The sequence below is a fragment of the Pygoscelis adeliae genome, unplaced genomic scaffold (genome assembly GCF_000699105.1).
Source record: "Pygoscelis adeliae isolate BGI_AS28 unplaced genomic scaffold, ASM69910v1 Scaffold27, whole genome shotgun sequence".
Taxonomy (NCBI): domain Eukaryota; kingdom Metazoa; phylum Chordata; class Aves; order Sphenisciformes; family Spheniscidae; genus Pygoscelis; species Pygoscelis adeliae.
The window spans coordinates 3,410,556-3,425,714 of record NW_008825410.1 but is presented as its reverse complement, the minus strand read 5'-3'; the positions used below and the strand labels follow the sequence as shown (position 1 = coordinate 3,425,714).

The 15,159-nt window shown below is 38.9% G+C and overlaps 1 protein-coding gene across 1 annotated transcript in view; it reads left to right on the top strand.

Annotated features, from left to right (window-relative positions):
• The window catches only part of CDK14 (cyclin-dependent kinase 14), a 321,566-nt gene that overhangs the window by 32,083 nt on the left and 274,324 nt on the right, over positions 1-15,159 (top strand). The window lies entirely within an intron of this gene.

Below are 15,159 nucleotides of genomic sequence, written 5' to 3'. Positions count from 1 at the left end.
TTTAATGCTGAACAGCTTTTTTTGTTTGAGAAATTAGTTTTTAATGTGTGGGGTTTTTTTTAAAACAAGTTATGATACCGGAGCATCAGAACCACAGTAGGACCAAAATTCTTGTGGGCAGTCATGCTGTTCAGAAGAAATTCCAGATAAAACATTCCAGCTTTTTCTTAGTAATTATCCTGGGCCAGAATAGGAACTGGGACCCACTGCGCTTTCATGCCTTTTTTCTGGCCACTGGAAAAGACAGCCTTGTTCTAACTTTGTATTTAAAACAAACATAATCCTGTTAACTCCATATTCCTCCTATCAGCCACCTTGCTTCAAGTAGTGATTTTGACCTTCCAGAATTCCCTACATTATACTGATCTGTTTTGCCTTCTCTCTTGTAGGGAGAGTAATACTTTTGTACCCACGTCTGGGGGCTGCAGCTTGTGTGCTTTAAGGCGTATGTGCTTGCACTTAATGTGCTTGTTCCTGTTCCTCGTGAGCTGGGCTTCATTCACTTTTCGGGTTTATAGAGGCTAGTGCTTGGCGTATGTGGGCAGTGCCTGCTGATGTTACTGAGAATTGAACGTGGATATATGTGGGCAGAATGTGGATCTGCTTTGAAAACTGTTGAAGTGAATTTGTTAATTTATTCATCCTGTATTATACTAGAGCAGCTTTGAGAGGTTTGTCTTGGTCTCTTGGGAGAAATTCCCTCATAAAGATAAATGAATAAATAATGAAAACTCATTGAGTCATCTTTTCAGTTACAGCAAAAAAAAAAAAACAAAACCTTAGTGTATTTCTTTTATCCTATTCTCTTTAAAATGTTAAAGTGTAGCAAATGAGGAGGAAAAAACATTTTTCTCTTCATTTTATGGTGTTTCTTCTGCCTAGGTTCTGTCAGTGCTGCTTTATAAAGTATATTCCACATTTGCATCCAAATTGAGCTAGACCTTTCTGAATTAGGGTATTTTTTTTTTAAATTTTAATATTTTTTTTTCCCCCAAAGGTTTAACTATGCCCACAGCACCATCAAGGGAATAGATACTATGAGTTTTGACTGAAATTTTCATAGAAGTAGAGAGGGAACAAGATGTATTCAGCTGGTTTTGTGGCTTCTGCTGCACAATAAAGTTGAGAGCCCTGTGTATCAATCTGTCTTCCAACTAATGGTACTTAAACTTTGTGAGGCTCTTGCTGCAGCTCTTGTTTTTTGTCGCAGTAGTTCCAGTTTCCCCCTTAAGACTTTGTTTTTCACTACACTTAGGTGAGGATACCTTATTATCCTCACCTGTATAAAGGAGAGTGTACCAGGCATCTTAGGAGACTGCATGACTCCTTATTACTGTAAGTAACTGAAAATCAAGTTGTTAGATATTTGTCCTTCAACTTCTGGTAACCTTCCTTCTCATGTCCTCCTTTCCTTCCAGTGCTTTGCCACTCAGTAACAGATGCCAGTTCGATTTCTGTCGTGTTTTTCATGTTTTGGCTCACCTGTACTGAATATGTATAGGAATTCAATAATCCTGCTTTATTCTCCCTTTACAGTTTAAAATGCTATATCTTAGGCTTCAGGCTTTGTGGCTTATCCTTTATAATAGAGTATTAAAACATCTTTTCACTTTACTATAGTCTTGGCTTGGTTCAGGAAGTTTCCTGTCCAGATTTCCCAAAGGAGAGTAACAGATAGCTTGCCCTGGTCTCTGACTACAGGAAAAAAAACCCGTTCTTGCTCTGCTTTTGTTGTTTCTTCCTTATTGCCATAAGAATTTTTTCTTAAGTTTGTTATATGGTGGCACTTCATTTTTTCAGATGGTAATGACACGGAAGCTCTTTCTGCCCACTTGTCTCTTGTGATTCATTTAGTTCTAGTTTTCACTTCATGATTTTCATATATTTAGTGTGTTTTGTGTATGGTTTTTTATTTATTACACAATAGGAGAACATTACTTGTTTGAGAACATGATCTTCGCTGAAATCATAAAATCAGGAAACCCAAACCCCAATTATTTATGCTGGTAGTAAAATGGCTAGAATTGGTCATTCTGTTGCAGTATCCTTTAGTGCATGAAAGATTTTGGTAAGCAAGAAGGATTTCAGAGACCAGTAGTAAATAATGAAATATTACTGGGACTGCAAAAACCTATGGCAAGCTATGGCAAATTTGACTGCATTGGGATGGATGTAGAAGGATAACTGTTCAAAATAGTAATAAATATTTAAATGTTTGAAGTTAAAATGGAAAGAACCATAAAGTCAATATAAATGCTACAATTAGAGAGACTTCTTACCTGTCTAGACAATCTGAATTAAACCCAATGTTTTCCCAAATTATTGGTTTTGGAAGTACCAGTGCAGTGTTAACCCCAAGCTAACAGTCAATTGCTGCAGGGGGATTAGATCTTAGGTGCTCTGTGCACCTCTTTTCTGGGCTGCCAAGTCTGTCTCTAACTCCAACATGATGCCCCACAATAGGAAAATATATTGTGGGAATGCCATATGCAGTTGTAGCAGAAGGCATAATTCATATAAGGAATCCAGCCCATGGAAGGATGGGTGGGGGAAAGAAAAAGTAGAGCAAATGGAGCACAGTGTTGTCCTATCTAAATAGAAATATTTTTTGGAATGAAAACTAGAAAGGCTTTAATGTGCTTGATTGTTTTCTACTGAAAAATAAGCCTCTTTTTCATAAGAACGGAACAATTTAGAAAAAATCTGCAGCCAGTTTTCATTAAAAAAGGATTTGACTGGAATTATTTTCTTCTTTTGTGTGTGTGTGTTTGTGGGGCAAGGTTGTCTGAGGTTGTCTGTGGTATATTTGGTTTTTTTTTTCCCCAACCACCAAGGAAGAATACTAAAGTTCTGGAGTCAGTTTTCTAACAATATTGTAGAATATTCACTATTTTTAAAAAAGTTTAAAAACTGCTTGAGATGAACAGTTGTCAGAAATGGTTTCAATTTAGGCAGTTCTTCCCTGGTAATGTCCTGCTTTCTAAGATGTTTAAGGACCAATGTAGATGCTTTCCACGCGATGGAAAAAACCTGAAGGTCCTGCAAGTCTCCAAAGCTGTGAACTATTCCCAGTGCACGTAACTTCACAGTAATGTAGCGGGCAGAAATTTATTCCTGATCTCAGCTGGTTATAAGCCTGTGCCCTGGAGCATGAAGATTGAGGTTCTTGCAATTTTTAGTCTAGTTACAGAGGCTATTAATCACTATGTTCAATCTCTTCTTGAATATTGCTAAGCTCTTTGTTCAATATGTTCTGAGCTATTGAACCTCACAGGTCAATTACACAGTGTTTATAAAGCTAATTCTAGATTTTGACCAAGAGTGAAAACATAACCCTCAGTGGGACCAGGTATTGCTTTTAAGTCAACTGTTGTTTCTAACGCTACATAGGTGAGGGGAAAACACCAACAACAAACTGATAGGATATTCAGATTTCACAGAGAGGGAGAGGCGCCTAAATGCAGATGAGTTTTTGAAATTTCTGGAGTCTTATCTTTGGTTCTGTTCAGATTTCTCAATGGTAGTTTTGGGGTTAATGTTAACTCTTAACAGATTGTTGACCTCCCATGTCGCAATGGGTGGTTTACTCCAGTAGATGGATGTCTGCTACCACTGCAGTGCTGGGATTTGATTCCCTCCATCTGGAGTAGAGCGATGCTCAGCATGTTTAGGTAGTGTGAAATTTCATTCCTCACTCCCCAAAAGGCGAGGCATCTGAACATGGTGGGCCCAGGTAGAGACCTGGGTCATGATTCCCCTGTTTTTCTTTTTTTCTTTTTCCTCAAATCAGTGGTAATGTCACTGGCTTAATTCTGGTGATGTAACAAAACAAAACAAAAAAACCCCAAACCAAAACAAAATGCCAAAACACCCAATGAAAACAACTGGATCCCAGTATTTTGTTATATATTCTGAAAATGTCAGGAAATCATGGTTACTGTTAGGATAGCTGTCAATTTATAAAAGGACATCAACTTCCCAGCCAATTTTGTAGACTTGGGAGAAGACCATCTGGAGGAGAAGCGGAGCATATCCAACGATTGCAGAAGAGAATCATCACCAGTATCATACTCAATTAATGCAAATGCTCAGCTGCTGAATTGCTGCATAAAAAGCTGACACAACAGCACCTTGATTTTTCCTTGGGGAAAATTTTAATAAAACATTACCCTGTTCTGGGAATGAAAATTGCCTAGTGTTAAGAGCATAGACCAAAAGTTAAGTGTTTCTTTTTCTTCTAGAAAGTGTAGTAGCTGGCTAATTTGTACGCTATAAAATGAAGACTTTCTCATGAGCCTGCCAGTAGTGTAACATGCATTTCATCATGGTGGGATGAATAGTCTGGGAAGTTTCCTCCCAAAATTAAAGGTACTTCTTTTAGAAGATACTTTTCCAGCTTGAACAGGCAAATACTACATTCCTTTGTTTGAAATGCTGAATGTTGAGCATCTCTGAATCGGTACTTCCACATGTGGGAAAGGACCTTCCATTTCTCCTGCATTCATTTACCCTGACTGGCCTCTGCAGTGAGGCTATTTGGGAACTGGCCAGTTTCTGTTCATTACACAGGAAAGATACCAGACTCACAAATGCTTTCATTTATAGACACTAAAACATTTTACAAATTCAAGAATGAGTTGTACATCACATTTTAACTAAGCAGGGATTACTTGAGTTGCTTTGTGATTTTCTAAGCAAAACAAACGTGTTCATTCAAGTGACTAAGAAATAATACGTTGTTTTTTTTTTTCCTGCTGGACTCCAAATTTCATTTAGAAATCTTTCAAGTATGAGTAGATAATTTGGACTGAGTAGTCCAGTTAGTATCATCGCCTTACTCAATACTGAGTCCTTTCAGCTTCTCAATCGGTGAGTTACCAGGAAACACTTTACTGCAGAGATGGTCTTTTCAGCAGTAGAAAGACTCCTATGGAACTGTAGGATAATTCAGGTCAGAAGGGACCTGAGGAAGCCTCTTGTCCAACCGCCTGCTCAAAGCAGGCTCAGCTATGAAATTAGACCAGGCTACTCGGAGATTTATCCAGTCGTATCTTGAAAGCCTGCAAGGATGGAGACTGCACAACCTCTCTGGATAATCTGTCCCACTCCTTGACTTGTCAACAGGGTGAAAAAGTTTCTCCTGTATCCTGTCTGAATCTCCTCTTTCAATTTATGCTTGTTGTTTCTTTTCTTCCCACCATATGCTGTCATAAAGAGCTTGTCTGTCTTCTCGTAACCTCCTTATAGATACTGGGGAGCTGCTACCATATTCCCCTGAAAATGTCCCTTCCCCAGGCTGAGCAAACCTTGGACCCTCAGTCCTTCTTCACAGGACAAGTTCTCTAGCCCCCAACCATCTTGGGTGCCCTCTGTTGAACTCCCGGGTTTGTTGGTGCCTGTCTGGTACTGAAGGGCCCCAAACTGGCCTCAGTAATCCAGATGTGGTCTAATGAGTGCTGAGCAGAGGGGGCTGATCACTTCCCTGGATGCAGTACCTGTACTCCTGTTCCAGCTGTTGGCCCCCACTGCTGCTGGGGTCATGGAGGCTCTTGTGCAGCTGCTCTCTGCCACCTTCCCCGGGGCTGTGTCTGCAAGGTGCCCCTGTGCAGTCATAGAATCATAGAATCATTAAGGTTGGAAGAGACCTCCAAGATCATCGAGTCCAACCGTCATCCCCAGCATGTAGTATTGCAGGGAGGGGACTTTATTCCCAGATGCTGGACTTTTTGTATGTCCTTGTTGAACTGCATGAAGTTTCCATCAGACCATTTCTCCAGCCTGTTCAGGTCTTTCTGGATGGCAGCCCTGACATACCAACGTCCCCACCCCATCAACTGCAAACTTGGTAAGAGTGCACTCCATTGTCTCCTCCAGGTTCTTGGTAGGGATATTAAACAGCATGTGTCCCCGGATGGACCCCTGCAGTACTTCATTTGTTACCAGCCTCCAGGTAGAGTACAACCCATTGACCACTGCCCTCTGGCACAATTAGCTAAACTTTTTTTTTAGCCCAACTAGGTGTCCACCCATCCAGAGTGTATCACCTTAACTTGAATACAGGAATGCTGTGGGAGACTGTTACAAGCCTTGTTAAAGTCAGTGGTGTTCATCGCTGTCATGTTGTCCAGAAATCCAGTTGTTGTATCAGAGAAGGCAATTTGGTTGGTCAGGCAAGATTTATCCCCGCTAAATCCATGCAGACTGTTCCCAGTCACTGCCACTTTCATGTGCCTGGAAATGTTCTCCAAGAGGATTTGCTCCACAATTTTCCCAAGGACCTAAGTGAGGGTAACTAGTCTGTAGTTCCCTGATTGTCCTTTTGGTTTTTTTCTAAAGATGGGTACAACATTTGCCTTTCTCTGGTCATCAGAGACCTTTTGCAATCTCCATTCCTGAGGGATTGTTACGTCGCCCGAAGCCTGCTTCAGGCAGATTTCAGTATTTAGTTGTCTACTTTGCAAGCCTGAATTCTTACTTCAGGCTGTCTGAAAATACTTGAAAGAGAAAGAATGTCCTTCACTGTTTGTTCTGGAATTTAAAATATTTTTAATTTCTGAAGTTTACGGTTATTACGGGTGGTTTCAAATACAGTGAAGGCATTTCCAAGTTTGTAATACGGTTGATGGTCTGCTTATGCATCTAACCACTTCATTACCTGCAAGCTTCAGAAATTGTTGTGCAGCACACCTCAGTCTTTTTTCTATAGCCAGAGTTTGTCAGAGGCACTGTGGTTGCCATGACCTGGTTAGATGAGAATGCCAAGTGCTAATGCAGGATCACAGTGCCAAGGACAATTGTGGGGTTCGGTGTTTGACAGCACTCCCTGGTCTCATCCTTGGAGGGAAGGCTGGCTAAGATTCTGGGAAAAATGGTGGTAGCTTTATTTTTGGTGAAGAAATGCTGTTACATAAATATCAAAGGTGTATATAAGTTTGAAAATAATTGTGTGTGCTGGCTTTTTTTCATTGCTGTCTGATCTTTCTCTGTTATCACCTGGATCTTGAGCACCAATAGCTAGTGTTCTGACAGAGCTTATTGCGAAGCATGAATCAGAGCTCTTAATGTTTTGTTTGTGTGAAAGAGCAACCTAGATAGCATCTACGTCTGCCCAGCTGTTTTCTTGACTCCGAGCATTACTCATTTGGCTGAACACTTGCTTCACTGACCCTTTTGCTCTTAGTAGACTCTGGGCAGGATCCTGGAATGCCTGAGCAAATATTGTGGAGATCTTAATTTGTGTTTTGACTAATACGGGCAGTGCCCTTCAGGTATCCCAGAAAAGACTCTTTGAGTATTGTACAAAAACTGAACCTTTGGCATTTTAGCTAAGGAGCATGCAAGACACATGGATTTGTCATTACACAAATCATTCACATCTCTGCTTTACCTGGGAAGGGTGTCTCTGTCACCATTTGCCCGTGGGGAAGAGACCTTGATGATCGATCTGATGATCGATCTGATGACCAGCTGCACTGATGATGCAGGTGAGCCTCATGGTGGTGGTACAGAGAAGCAGTGCCGCTCAAGGGGATGTGGGCTGCCTCTGTGCCCGCCTGCTCACCCCAACCCACCCTTGGGTGCTTTGTCCTCAGAACCACTTTTTCGTGCCTCTGATATGTACCACTAACAGTTGTGTACGTGTGGAATAAAAGAAAAATATGGAATCTAGGCTGTCTTGTTTTTATAAAACATTTTATAAATGGCTGGACATACACTGTGCTATTCCAGATTTAGTAGCTCATAAAATGTTGTGGTGGGACTTCAACAATAGTGTTTTCACTATTCTGAGAAGCAGAGATTTAACCATAAATCATACGTGCGTGTTCAGGCTGTTAAATATGTAGTCTTATTTTTATGTAGCCCTAATTTGTGGTGTGTGTGCATACTGCGTCCTTACATCTACCAACTAGTATTGTATTGCAACCAAAGAAATGATGTGATTAATGTGCAATACAGATATAAACACTGACACCCATAGTGGTGGGTAGCGTGCTGTAAGTGTGTAGTAGGGCCTTATATACAGACATTCAGCTACTAATACATGGGATTAAACGCTTGTTTTCCTGTGCTTACTTTGAGAATAAGTAAATTTTTATAGCGTATTCAGTGATAGTGATTTGCACTGAGATAAATGATGTATTATAGAAGTGCAATTGGAAATTAGGTCATTAACTAAGATTTTTATTGGATAGTCTTCTTAAAATACTGCCTGCAGTGTGGTTGATGCAAAAACAAAAGTTGTTTCATAATAATATATCCTACAAAAACTGTTTCAAGAAACGTCTGTGGAGAAAACTGGAGACATTTTGAAGAAAACTATCTTTTTTTCTATTACATAAAAAACTGTTAGATTGAATTAATCCTAATCAGTCAAATATTTTGCCTTGCAGGCAGTATTTTATTTGCTAAAATTTATTTAGCAAAAGGCTAATTTCTTTAAAGGCTGTATGTCAGTAAATAGCATATTTTTCTTCTTCAATTTTCAGTTATATGATAGAAACTATTAAAGGCTTTAGAATGCCTTTTGTTTGAGGGTTTGCAGTGTGTCGTACTCAGCTTTTTCTTGGCTACCAGGGAATGGTTTAATGTGTTAATTTTGATGTATGAGTGTGGAAAATCTCCAGGCTTTTTATATGAGAAGTTTCTTTGCTGCTTGTATTTTGTGGCCACAGTCACTTTCTGGGTTGTTTTCATGCAGTTCCTGGGGTTAAAAGCTTTATGGCATCCACAGCAAAGCCCTTGTGCTTGCTGAATCCACTTAAATCAAGTTCTCAAAAGCTACAGGATGTAGTATAACAAATTGTTCATTGAAGAATGACCCTTAAATATATACATGAAAGAAAGAAGTTTAATCTTCCTGTTTTTTCCCGTCTCTTTCCCAGAAAAATTGTGGCAAACCAGGTGTCCACAGTTTCTAACCTAAAGGTGATATTTCCTTACAGGGTAGTTTTCTGTGTCAGCTGACATATTTTTCTACCAGTCTGCATGCCTTAAACTCAGGCTGGCTTTTGTCTAATGGCTGTTAATGTCACCTGTACGTGAGTTAGGCGGTTCTGAAGTCTTAAGTCTTGCAGATAAAGAGGCTTCACATATATGGTGCTGAGCTTTGATTTCTCTGATACAGTACTGCATCATCTTTCTCCAAATGAAACAAGGAAACTGGTGTTGGGTTTGTTTTAGGATAAAGCCTTTTTATCCCTGCTTTACTTTAAACCCCAAAGTCTTAGCTTCAGAGTTCTCCAGAACCTGATTGCATCCGTCTATCTGTTCTCCTTGCCAAAAGCGTTGCCTCCTTTTTTTTTTTTTTGGCATTTTTACCTTCTCTGCTTGTGTCCCCTGAGCTTTCCCTCAGTAAACATCTGCTAAAATAGCTTCAACCCTTTTTAATCTATCCTGCTTTTTTTGCTAGTTTTACTCCCATCCCTCTCCCTGTGTGTTTGACTCTGCATGTCACAGAGTAACGCAGACCACTCTTGCCACATGTTAGTCCATTTAAGTAAATACGTGTTCCCAGTTTGTTATGGTTTTCCTATGGCACACCGTATCAAATGCCGGGTCTTGATAATGTGTATCTGAGCGGGAGACGAGATTAGCTACTTGAGTCAGTGATTTGGAAGGTGAGTGTCAGGTCTTTGTAAAATTGATATCTGCTCTGCACGCAGGAACCGCTTAATCCACTGGGATGCCAGCCATTTGAGTGGGTAAAATGTAAGCAGAGGGTTTCGACTGCGCCAGCTGTGTGACGGGGAAGCAGCTGGAGTGCTGCCGGAGAGCAGTTGGCAGTGCTGAGCTGTGACAGAGGGGCTTCGGAGTCAGATAGGAATATAAACACTTGTCTAGCTGAAATGATTAGGGGAAGTATTTCTATACCTCCATTATTAACTGATTATGAAAAATGGAGCTAATGTTTTAACCGTAAGCTCTGCTATGACAAATAGACTCGTGAAGAATGTAGCTTATTGGGGACTGCAGTGAAATCAGTGGAGCGGAAGCAGATTTTCTGTGTTTGGTGGAGGGAGGTGGGAATGTCATCGAAACGGGCCATCAAAAAGTGTTTTGTGTATGTTCTTACACAACTAAACTAACTTAAGCATTATGCAAATAGATAGGGTGGTGGAAAAGCATTTTAAAGACAAGTGATCAAAAAAAAAAAACAACCTATGGTTTAAAATAGCTTTAACTGGAAAAAAAATTGCCAAGTTTAACTGGGCGGGAGGGAAGAAATACCTTCTGCTGAAGTTTCCAGTCAAACTGCTAACCTCTTGAATGCTGAATCAGCTTTTGACGGTAACAGTTATTTCTGCAGAAATAAAATTTTCAACAAATGTTGTCTTAATTTAATAACTAGTTTATTCAGAGACTGGAAGCTAGTTGGAAGCTGAAAATCAGAATGCTTTGTTCTCATCTTCATTGTATCTGCAAAAATGAGCCTGAAGCGATGACGTATACCAGTTCTCCACTCACAAAAAAAATAGCAATGAGAAACCTTCCTGATTTATAGTAACTGCAGACAATAATGTACTTGTTAAAAGATAAAACTTATTTTTGTGTTTTTTTCTTGTCTACCATTTAAAACGGTTTTATTTGCTCAAAAATTTTAAATCATGGTATTAATGTATTTTAGTTCCAGTTGCCTTCTAAATGCTGCTTAAGACAATTTATATGGAAATAATTTTTATTTTCTGTTTACTAGACCTCAATTACGTGTTACTTAATACTAAAATGTAAGTTGAGAATTTGAATACGTATGTAATTTCTGAAGCTTGTCGTGTATTTCTTACTTGGAAGAAATTGCAAATTTAATATAACAATTCTAGTTAGTCAAAAACAGATCTTTTCATGATTATCAACTGATAATATGTAACCATTTAAGGAAAATAATTTCATACAAACTTATAACAAGTTCTAAAATAAGTTTTTCAACATGATTAAAATGGATGATTAAAGTTTATTTTCAATGGAAATAATAAGTAGGACAAACTTCTATATCTGTCAGTGGCTTTTATTCTTGAAGGCAAAAAATCCTGTCATTAGTGGCCCATAAAAGATCCAGACATGGAGATGTGGGGTTAAATCTTAAATCTAACAATGTCCTGTAAATAAAGGTGTAGTTGAGGACCCACAGCTCATCTAAGGAGCCAACAGCTGATGTGTCTGAGAACAGGTCACCGGCTTTTCATTTGGGGGGGGGGCGGTAATTTTCTTTTTATAGCGCACAGTAAAGAAAACAGTTTTAATTATATTCATTCAATGCTACCATTTCTCAACAAAGTCATGTACTTATTGCAAAATGTTCTCCCGTGATGACCTTTTTTGCTTCTTATGTAACCGTGTCTGATCTATGTTTCTGTTTGTGTAAAAACAAGAAACCCTACATGAATCAAAGGAATTTAAAAAAAACCCAAAACCCCAAAACTCCCGCTAAGAACTGAATCTACTGTGCAGGTTATAGAAAATGTACTGCTAAGTAAAGTCATGACTTTTACAGTTGTGAGGGAGGTGAAACAAAGCCTGGAGTCATGTGCAATGACTTTCCTATTTGTCTTCTGAAACCTCATTACACTCTGCAAATCTATTGCCTGTATATATGCTCATCCACTAATGCTAATTCTTGGGAGCTAAATGCAATATATTTCTGTTGTTTTCTGACTGTTGTCAGTAACCATGAAGATACTACTTATATCCATATTTGTCAATGCATTGTTTGGGGCCTTTAATTTGCCGTTGCTACTCATCAAGGCTAAGCTAAATTTTTGGTGACTTAAATCCAGGCAATGTTGATGTTATAGTGAAAATTCTGGGAGAAAGGGCAGTGTTAGTTCCTCTGAGAGCAGATAGAAAAAAAGCTATTTTTCATAATATGTTTAACATGAAATATGATAAAGAGTAGGAATTAAAGTTGAGTGATTTAAATTTGAGTGATTGTTTGGTGTAGATTTGTAATGTTTAAGCATAGTAGGCCATTCTTTAGCACTGCCAACCCTAGAACTGCTTCAGAAGTGTTTAGGTAACACACTGCCAGTGCAAAACGTGCTCAAATATTTTTGAGCAATCCGTGGTTAGGTCGGTAAGCCCAGATGACATGGAGTGCAAGGTCGTGTGGAACTGGAGTAGTGTGCACCTCTGAGTTGGCTGGGTGCATGGTGGTTTGCAAACGTAAGTATGTATGTGTCTGTAGGTATGTACAGTTATGCATGCACATGGGGAGTGATCCGATAAAGCTCACAGACTGAGTTAAATTTGAGAAGCTGCCTTCTATATTTTTGTTCAAAATCATAACTATTAAATTTTCTGTTTGAAAACAAATATGAATGAAAAAAAAATCCACTTTATATAAAATGTATTTTAAAAATGCCTACAAGGGGCCAAGAGATGCTGGAGATGAAGCAATGCTGACCCTGCGCTACCTATGGTGCAATGACCAAGCATTTCCATAATGCTATTACTTTTGACATTAAGCTGAGTGAATTACAGCACATTTTCTGTGAAGTGTGTGCTGTAGTTGTGACATGAGTGAATTCTAGGGCTTTTAAAGTATTGCAAGTGTTCTGTAGTCATGACTGCTTTGCAATCAGTTGCAGTTCAGCACTTAAACATCTTTTTTAAAGGGTATGTTATGATAGAGACATAACAGATCACAGTGAGTGAAGGAAATTATGTTTTTGGAAGGAAGAGGTGAACGGAGGGAGTAAGATGGCATGTTTATGGTACTGTGCGTAATGCCTTAAATCTAATTTTATTTCATGTCTTTAATACTAATTGTTGATGCTAACATTAAGCCAAGGTAATAGTTTAATAGCAAACTTTAAAACCCCAAGGTTGTTCTATTGAGTGGAAGACTTTAAAGCGACATCGAAGGAAATGCTGTCATTGGAGTTTGCCAACCTGATAGCAGATTAAAGTTTGTATAAAAGGCCAGGACCAAATGAATACATCAGATTTCACAGTGCTTCTAACCTCAGAACCAAGCTGCATTCAAATATCATTTCTTTTCTTCTGGCGGAGGAAGTGCTGTGATGCTTTTGGCAAGTTATTAAACATCTGAGCCTTAATTTTCCATCTGAGGGAGAAGGAAATTATTATCTTTCTCAGTGGATATTGAAGATACATTTCTTAATACATCTTGAAGATACTCAGATGTTACAGTACTAGGGAGGGAGGATGGCCTTGGAAAGACAAAGATGAAGTCAGACAAAAGTTATTCAGTATTGCTTCCCTTTGCCCCCATAACACAAAGAAGTTTTATTCTGTCTAATGTGGGGTTTAGATTGGTATGGGTTTTTTAGCCTTTTGGTCAAAAACAATGAAATGAACCTCTGCTAAGACTGAAGTTCAGCACCTTCTTGTGAAAGAGCACTTTAGTTCTGATGTTTTAAATGTAAGGGCCTTCATGTGACAGTCTAAGGAAAATCTCTCTTTCTACTAGGAAATAGCTAACTTAGTTCTGCTATTAAGGTATTTTATTATGGTAAAACCACATTTTGCAGTGCAAATTAACAGGTAATGGTGTACCATCCTACCATTTCCCTATCTTCTATGATAAAAGAAATGAGAGGAATCTGTTTTAGTTGTTTACTTTAAGAACAAGCGGTATAGTCATAATATTTCCATAATACATTAGTTGGACTGATGCCAAGCTTACATTAACATCTTGGTTTAGATTTACATGCATTAAAGTATGCCAGTTGTATGTAATGTGTGATACAAGGAATGCTTGTGCACTTCAGATTTAAGTTTTCATGTGGTGGTTTTTGTTTGGTGTTTGGTGTTTTTTTTTTTTTTTTTTTTTACACTGTGTATGTGTATCAATGGTCCTGTTAAGTATATCTCTTTCATTCACCCACTGGCCTTTGCTAAAGGAAGACCCAGGTTTGTGGGTTTTTAACTTTATTCTTGCGTAATAAAGCAGTTTTTTTATTTTGTGGCTTTCTTTCCTTGCATATATTTTTAAAAACCTGCTGCTAGGTTTTTTGTTCTAGTACTAACATACAGGTTTCGCAGTGCATCATATGGAAATGGGTTCATGCCTTTAATTGGTATTCATTTTTATTACTTTGACTTGAGATTTTGGTTAAAGAACAGCTGTTTGATAAGGGCAGGCTTAATGTTGTTTGTATTACCTGGGTTTGAAATGAAAAGCAGCAATTAAAAAATGTAAATGAATATTTCTGGAAAGTGACCCCAGGGATGCACTTGATGTATGTTGTTTGCTACAGCTGATGTGATGGAGGCATATTACGCAGTTTAATATTCAATGGTATTTTGCCCCCTGCCTTCTCAAAAGTTGAGCTTTAGGGGAATACAGTTGGCAGAGTAAGAATAGAGACTGAAGTATTAATTTAGCACAAGCAAATCCCAAACCCCTTGAAATTTGAGATAATATCAAACAATGCACCAACTTTGAAACCTGTATTGTCTTTTCCAGACTTGCACAAAAACTGGTACATGCTCTCACCTAGTAACCTCTTGTACTTCATGTCTTGTGAATGAGCCTCTGTAACTTCTTCATTTGCATTGAAATGGCTTGGGAAATGGCAATGCTCAGGCCCTGCATAATCCTTGGAATTAGGTGGCTGCAAAGGCTGTTTCATTTGTTTTATGATAGACACCTGCTACGAGCAGGGAAGAATAAGGATAAGATAATGATAGTCTAACTATTCAGGTACGGGACAAGAATTTATTTCACATCTTTGTAAATATGACTGGCAGCCTTTACTGGTAATCATCATATTAAACAGTCCTCAGTGAGCCATCATTATTAGGCTACACTTTTCAAAGATAGATTTGGATTGCTTGACTGCCAATTGCCAGCTGTTTTTTTTTTAAATACATGGTCAGTAAGTAGGCCTATCAAAAAATCATTGCGCGAGTCACTTTAGTTTCAGTGCTTGTTTGATGCAGAAATACACCAGCCTAGAAACGAGTGTGGACTTTGAGGGAGGAGGTGGAGGGCATCCTTTATTCTGAATAAAAATCCAAACTATTCTGCTTGCTCTCTGTCCACGTTCATGAAGGACTACAAGTGCAGCCCAGAGTCACCGTGACTCTGTGGCGAGGCTGGAAGAGCTGGTCTTCTCCTCACCTGATAGCACGTGCCATCTGTGGAGTCAGGCTGTTTGCTGCATCGCTTTGTGGATGCCAGTTTTCAGGACAGTTCAG